We start from the raw sequence: 7,314 nt of genomic DNA on the forward strand, positions 1-7,314 counted from the left end.
TTTTTTTTAAACCGGAAAACCCCACTACTATATGTTGTCTTTTTCCTGTTCTGTCAACTAGTTTTCCCTTTAATAGCTCTGTTTGATTTAAAACTCCATTTGCTTTCCACCAAGTCCTCCGTTTGGAGTATCTTGATTAACTGCATAATTAGAGAAACAGAATTGAGTCCTAAGTTACCCTCCCCCCCCCAACTGTTGCTCATTTTCATTCGAACTGTATTTCCTACAGTCACACTGGTTATGTTATTAAGAGGCCATGATACTCTGACACTATCTAGCAAGACAAAATTAAAGCATTATTTTTTAATCTCTTTTATTACTCGCTTGTCTTGTGCCAACTTGATAAAGATACTGAAAGTGGTAGGAAGGGAGTATGCATTTCTAAGGATAGGCTTTATAAGTTGAAAATGATAGTCTCCTAAAATACAGAGCTGGTCTATGGAAAAAACAAGTAAAATAATAAACTACACTGTATCTCAGTTGTTAGACTGCTGCTGTCACTCAATGTAAGTCCCACCAGCTAACAGTAAAAATGTTTTGACATGCAATCTTGTACACACTTCAATAATAGTTACCTAACAGGAATTTTCAACCATGGAAATATTTCTTTTTCCGCTCCCTTAGAATCATGAAAATTTCGATGAGATACAAGTCGTGCTGTAAAGGGCACCCTGTCAATGACAGCAGTCACCAGAGCAACTCTGTAAATTGCACTGTACAGAACAGTCATGTACAATATGACTGTTATATTTCATAATAAAAACGAGCTTATCACCAGAGACAGGAGGCTTTAGTTTCTTACAAAAAATACCGTCTGACCAGACAGTGCTGGTAATTGGAACTTTAGGGTCTACCAGTTGCCTTCGGCTAGTTAAGCTCCAGTCAGGCTCCAGCCTGAGCAGAAAAGTTGAAGGTTTACTTTGGGTAAATATGCATCTCATGCTTAGCTCCACAGACAAGCAGATTCTGATGCAGTGACTGCATCGACGACGACTCCGTTCTCGGCTCCTGAAGGCAAATGAGACCACAACAGCCTTCACAGGCACTCCAGCTGCGTTTGCAGAGCAGCTGGACTATGTACAGGAGCTCTGCTGAGCCAGGCTCTCCACCACGGTCCTGCTTTCAAAAGTCATGCAGGGATGTGATTTGGTCTCTGAGTGGAAGAGATCTGTAAATGATTTGAAGGTTCAGAGTTCAGGGGTGGTTTGGAAAAACACCCGTCGGGCTGCAATGCCTGCGGGGGAGCAGTCTGGTGAGATAGGTTGTCTCTGGGCATTTCTGGCATTTCACTTCCTGACTGAAGTCAGGAAAACTCAAAGAAAGAAAAAATATAGAAAAATACGTCCAGACACTTCCAAACTTGGAAACCAGTTTCCTAATGATTAGTCAAAGGCAGTTCTTGTTTTACCCACCCATCCCTCTTTGGACTAGAAAATAGTCAGTGCAGTTTCCTTTAAAATATCAGATAAGCAGCATAAATAGCTTCTCAAGAATCAGAGATATGACTAATTCCTATTCATTAGGCCTGTACAACATAAATAACTACTTGTTTCACTACTCATTAATTACAGTGAGATGCCTCCAGCTCTGTCACACGCGCCCAGGTCTGCTTCCACACTGTCTTCTTCGAATAAATCCATGTCGTCATTCGTGTACCAATGAGAGGAAATGGGAAAGGCTGTACACCACAGGCATCCTCCTCTGCCTCTGCAGCTCTGGTTCCTGGGGATTTAAGAAGAGAAGACAGGCTCCAGGGGGTAAGGTACAATGACTAATTTTGTTACTGGCATAACATCTTGTGTCTGAGGTACAATTCCCAGATGGCTTTCCTAAGCCATCAAATTGCAAATACTTCTGGGGAGTTTTGTAATTCACCTCAGCAGTATATGTAAACACTACTTAATGGGTGTCTTTAATGCTGTCTTCCTGCTTCCAGGATTTTCACTGGGTCACTGCATCAGTGTTGCGGCTTTCCCTGGGGCTGTGCACACGTGTCCATGCAGCTGAGGGCAGGGGAGATCGTGCCGTTTCAGTTCAAGTTGATTAGAGGTTTTTGACTGAAAAACACCTTTTTTTTTTTTTAAGAAAACACCAAGTCACCGAAACTTAAACTTACCTTGTCAATGGTCTGGTTTTGAGGGGAACTTTCCCAAACAGGGTGGATTTTCTGTATATAGAAAATTCTTCAGCGATTAGGGCACTTGCATGTGGGAGCCCTGTAGTCAGCAAAGTGCAGTGAGTTGTGAAATAATAGTCACTGAGCCTGAGAGGGAATCGAGCAGGGCAAGGATTTGAACCTGCTTTGCAGACTAGTTTCCCAATCATTGGTTCATGGGCTCAGTATATCCTGGTTGTGCCAATCCATTTTGTCAAGCAAATTAAAAATTCAATGTCATGGAGAAAACACCTGTAAGCCAGCAGTTGTAGCAGCTGGGTGAGAGAGGGACTGATTGTGCTTAAACCGTTGCTTCAAGCTGGGCAGGGGAAAGCTGTGCACAGGTATCTCCCATGCAGTGAGCCCAGGGCTGATGTTGCTTGCTGTTGAGAATGACAGGGAGGCAAACCCAAATGCCTCAACTCTTTTTTGTGACACAGAATTCCTTGTTTCTATCTACCCAATGTAATGGAGATGAATAGAATTAAAAATTGGGATGTCTATAGTCTCAATTTTCCCTCTTACATCTCCTGCTTTTACATGCTCCACTGTGCATTTCTGGCAGTTCCACGATTGCCCTGAAAGGGCTACTTTTGTTTTAACTTCAAAACTAAAGCTGGTGGGAACTGAGGATGCCCCAAAAGTAATTGTATTAACAGAAAGTGGTGATGTGAGGTCAAGGGGAAGTGCAGGACCTGAGTGCTCAAAATACCATCAGCTACGTCATGAAAACAGATGTGCTCTGTTACTCCTTTCTGCGTATGGGGAATACTGTCAAGCTCAGGGCCTACTCAGAACAGCTTGACAAAGTTTTTTGTCCCGTTCTTCTACTTTCCACCTTTCAGAAGGCATCCTAGCTATTTTCCCCCCCTCACTTGGTTTTCTGGTCACTGCAAAAAAACCTTCAGAAGTTATTCTACCGAAATTCTGCCTGGTTTAAAAAAAACAACCAAAGACAACCTCTCCCCACCACCATCCTCATCCTAAACTGCTGGAGGCACCAGGTGAGCCTATGGAGAATGTCTTAACATGCTACACCAGCCAGACCAGTCCCGTGGCAGGAAGCTTTGGTTTAGGGCAGAGAGAAGTGGCCAGCTCTGTCCTGTGCTGCAGCGCCCGTTGACAGCAGCTCTCACGCAGGAGGGAAGAGTGCTGAGAGGAGCAGCTTGGTATCACCGGCCACACAGCCGCTTGTCATCAGCACTTCCTAACAGTGAGTGTGACATGTTCAACGTCAGCTTTTGAGGTGGTGGGCTGAGCTAAATGGTGGCAGCCTCAGGAGCGCAAGGGACAGGGGCACTTCCCAGGCTCCTACTTGTGGTGGTTCATCTGCTGGATTCTGCAGGTGGCTCAGTGAGCACCACAGGGGAAGCTAAGGTCAGTTTTTAGCAATAATTCTAAGTAATGCTGTTCTGGGCTTATGCCAGAGCTCAGTGTTACTCTAATGAACACTGTAGAGGGTGTGTACACACATAAACTTGATTTACTAGGAAATCAAAAGATAATGCCCATTTACAGGCGATAATCAAAAAGGTAACCGATTTATCTTCTGACAGAGAAGCGCTATACAAGAATAGAACTTCAGAAGGACCCAACAGGTCAGCCAGTCCTGCCTCCAGCAACCCAGCTCAAGGCCCTCTTTTGACTATAACACTGTGCCCTCCCTAACTCGCTGCAACCTTAGTGAGACGGTGCACACTGCTCAGCAGCCACACTTCTGTGTTGACTTGAAGCAGCAGGACCATGTGCTGTTGTGCTGGGCTTTGTTCCACAGAGGTAGGCTCTCTATTTAAACCATATGTTGAATTACAACTGTGTAAGTAGGAGGAAAACTAAAACATATTTCACTGGGTTCTAGAAAAGCTCTGAATGGATGACATTTTTATCAAGGTTTTATGTGCCCTGTCCAAACACCAAACACCAAACAGTTGTGCTCTACCATGAGATTTAAAGTGAGCTGTTGTATTACACGTCTAGAGGTGACTACATCAATGGCAGGGTGCACAGTTTGTAGCCCCTGTCTCAGGATTCAGTGCTGACGCTCAGAGTGAGTTTTTGGGTGGTGAGGAAAAATTGCTAAGATTAGAGCTGGACATTTGGTTTTCATAGGTATGATGGGTTATTTCTAGTGAGTTTTGAAGCTGTGCAGGATGAGCTCTTGAGATTCGAGTAGCAGCAACAGAAAGCGCACCTATGTTTTTCTGATGCACCCAAAGTTAATGTGAGTTTTGCAGGCTGGTCTTGCTGCTGGGATTAGGGCTGACATTCTCCCAAAATGACTGTTTGCAGTTGTACCTGTCTTGTGCTAATGAGGTGGCGTTCATGGCTAGAAACCTGAGCTAAGCAGCGTAAGTGTGGGCCAGAGTGCAAGGGATGTCTGTGTTTGGCTCGCAGCTGCAGTGCTGTACCTGGCCTTCATTACATTACTGAAGCTCTATGGGACATAATTCTCTCTTGGAAAATGGGAAGAAGTGTTATTTTCCTACCACGGAGCAGTACTACAGCAGGCTAGTGGCTCAAGTGGATTGTATATGTGAAAATGTACTAAACTGCTCAACATGCTTCACTAGATAATTGAGTTTTGAACCTGAATTTATCAAGTGCCACTAACTAAATGCCACTGTAACAATTGCAATGATCCATTTTCTGGTCCTTCTTTAATTTTGCAAGTCTGTGGAAAGGAACTTTCTTCTAATATATGCGCGAAGCTTGGCAGCCCTTTCATCAGGAGAGGAACTGAACGGTCAGGATCTCTGCCAATTTGGGCTGAAATATATGTGGAAGTGATTGTGAGATTTTTTGCTGTCTTCAAACCAGAAACACAGTTTAGCCTAAGTTTGTACTTGAACCTGACTTTAATTCAAATCTTAGCTTCACATACTGCAATTTTGACCTTTCCTAATGAAAAAATACAGGTAAAGCAACACAGAAACAGGAAGAAAAGGCCTAGTTTGCAGAAAAAAAATACCCTGATGCTGGAGAAGTGAGGGAGCCTGCCAGGCTAACTCATGGTGTTCATTCTTCCTCAGCTACAGTGACGGCAGATTAAGGATAAATTACTCAGTGAGCAAATGTCTTGTTTTCTCTGTGACTCCACCTCTTTCGGGCATCCTGCCCTGTCCCCACCCCTTGCACTTGTCTGCATGTCTTAATGGCAGTATTCATGCAGCTGGTAATTTATGTGTCTGAGAGAGAAGATTTACACAGAGCCTTCCCTTGAGTTATCCAGAAAATTTGAGATACAGTATGTGATTTGTTAGGTCCCGAACTCCAACTTAAAAATCACGAATGTGGGCTGGGCTCGAGTGGCAGCAATTTTAAAAGGAATAATTTCCACTAGAAGTTAGTTCTGAAGTCCTTACTTTACACCTAGTTACAAAAGTTTGTCTTCAAAATAAATACAATGCCTATTGTAACATAAGCACACAGTCATTCGGCTTCGACTGAGGCAGTTTGCTGTTCTGCTCTGGAAGACAGACGGTGCTGATGCCGTTACTGAAACCTACTTGATTCAGTTGGTGTCTCGTGTCATAAACACGAATTGTTAATTTCATATTACTCATAACAGGCGCACTGTGAATGTTTGCAGGGTTTATAGGATATCAGTTACAAATGTGATTATACCAGCCATTCCTCAGGACTGACACCAGTTTCAAATTAGAAGCTGACAGGCCTCACCTGCTCCTGAGTTCATTGATAGGTCACCTTCTTGTCATTTTGGCTGTCCCCCCATCAAAATGACATCTGTGTTCATAAAGGGACAGCGAGGGACTCGAAGTTGTTAGAATTGTTGAAGAATAAGAATAAGGTGTCATCTACTCCAATAACGTAGTGCTCAACTTTGGCCTTTCAGACGGCTTGATGCTCGCAGCACTGACAATGTTTCCAGATACAAGAATAGCTGGATCGGAGGGTCAGCAGTTGTTCCCTCTTCTACCCATAGATGCTAGGCATTCAGCTCAGCCCCAGCCACGGAGCACAGACAGTCCCAGAAACTTGAGCAAAGAGCTTGTAAAATGCCTTTACTTTTCTACATATAGGAACAGAACAGTAAGATAAATAACCATTCCTTTCAGAGGCGTTGTTACACATCCATATTTTTAAACAAACAAGCTGTGAAAGACAAAAGGTAAATATTGTTCAACAAACAACTGGATTAAAAAATGTTGAACTTTTAAAATTTGTTGGACATTTCCATTAGTTTGTTTACATGCCATTTATGTAGATGCAAACCATTTTATGTGGAAATGTCCTGACTCTTGAGAACCTAGTTCTTCGTAATAGAGTCTTCATGTTCACTCAATTAATCTAATGGAGTTGAGCTCGGTCAGTCCAATTCCTGTATCCTGACACTTCTCAAAACTAGGAAAATGGGCATGCATCTTCAAATACAGACTTTGGGATTAGCTCTTATTTCTGTGATTAAACAAAATGTCAGATCCAAACAATGTCAAACTTTGCAGGTTAAAGATTTGGGCTCACCTACATTTCAAGTTTACTAAATAATCATCTAATGTATGTGTGCCTCCTCTGGAACCGTTGAACAGCTGTCTTCATAAGGCTTGGGTTTTACAGACAATTAAATAAATGCATATATATAATGCCATTGAAGTTGCCTGGCCCATTACTGCTGTGTGTAGAGAGGAAGGTGTCTGAGCAGTGGGATGTTACAGACTCATGTACATGAGGCCCATAAGCTCAGTTGTGTGCCGGTTGGAAGAGAGCACAGACGTATTCGTGAGAGGGTAGGCAAGGATAAACAAGATATTGAACTGCACTTTGCCAAATGAAGGGTTCAGAGCGGCCAAGGAAAATCTTTTTGTTTTCCCCTCACTAAATTAGAGCTTTATTTTTGTCTTAGGCACCGTGGCTAGCAGAGCTGTCAGGACATTCAGTTATCATAGTTGCCATCATTCTCTGAAATCTGTCCTTGATTTTATTTTCTGCTCCAGGAAATATTATAGTATTGTTATTTTATCTATATTAAATAAACCTAAGGCCAGATTCCTCATGGTGTAAACAAGCGTGACTTCAGGAAAGCAATGCTGAATCATGCCATCCGAGTGTCTGATTCTTAATATAAAAGGGAACACGTTACAAGAGAGTAAACAGAAGCAAACATTTGTTATAGAAACTCATGTCATCAACAGAGACTCCCC

The sequence above is a fragment of the Charadrius vociferus genome, unplaced genomic scaffold (assembly GCF_000708025.1).
Source record: "Charadrius vociferus isolate BGI_N301 unplaced genomic scaffold, ASM70802v2 scaffold163, whole genome shotgun sequence".
NCBI lineage: Eukaryota > Metazoa > Chordata > Aves > Charadriiformes > Charadriidae > Charadrius > Charadrius vociferus.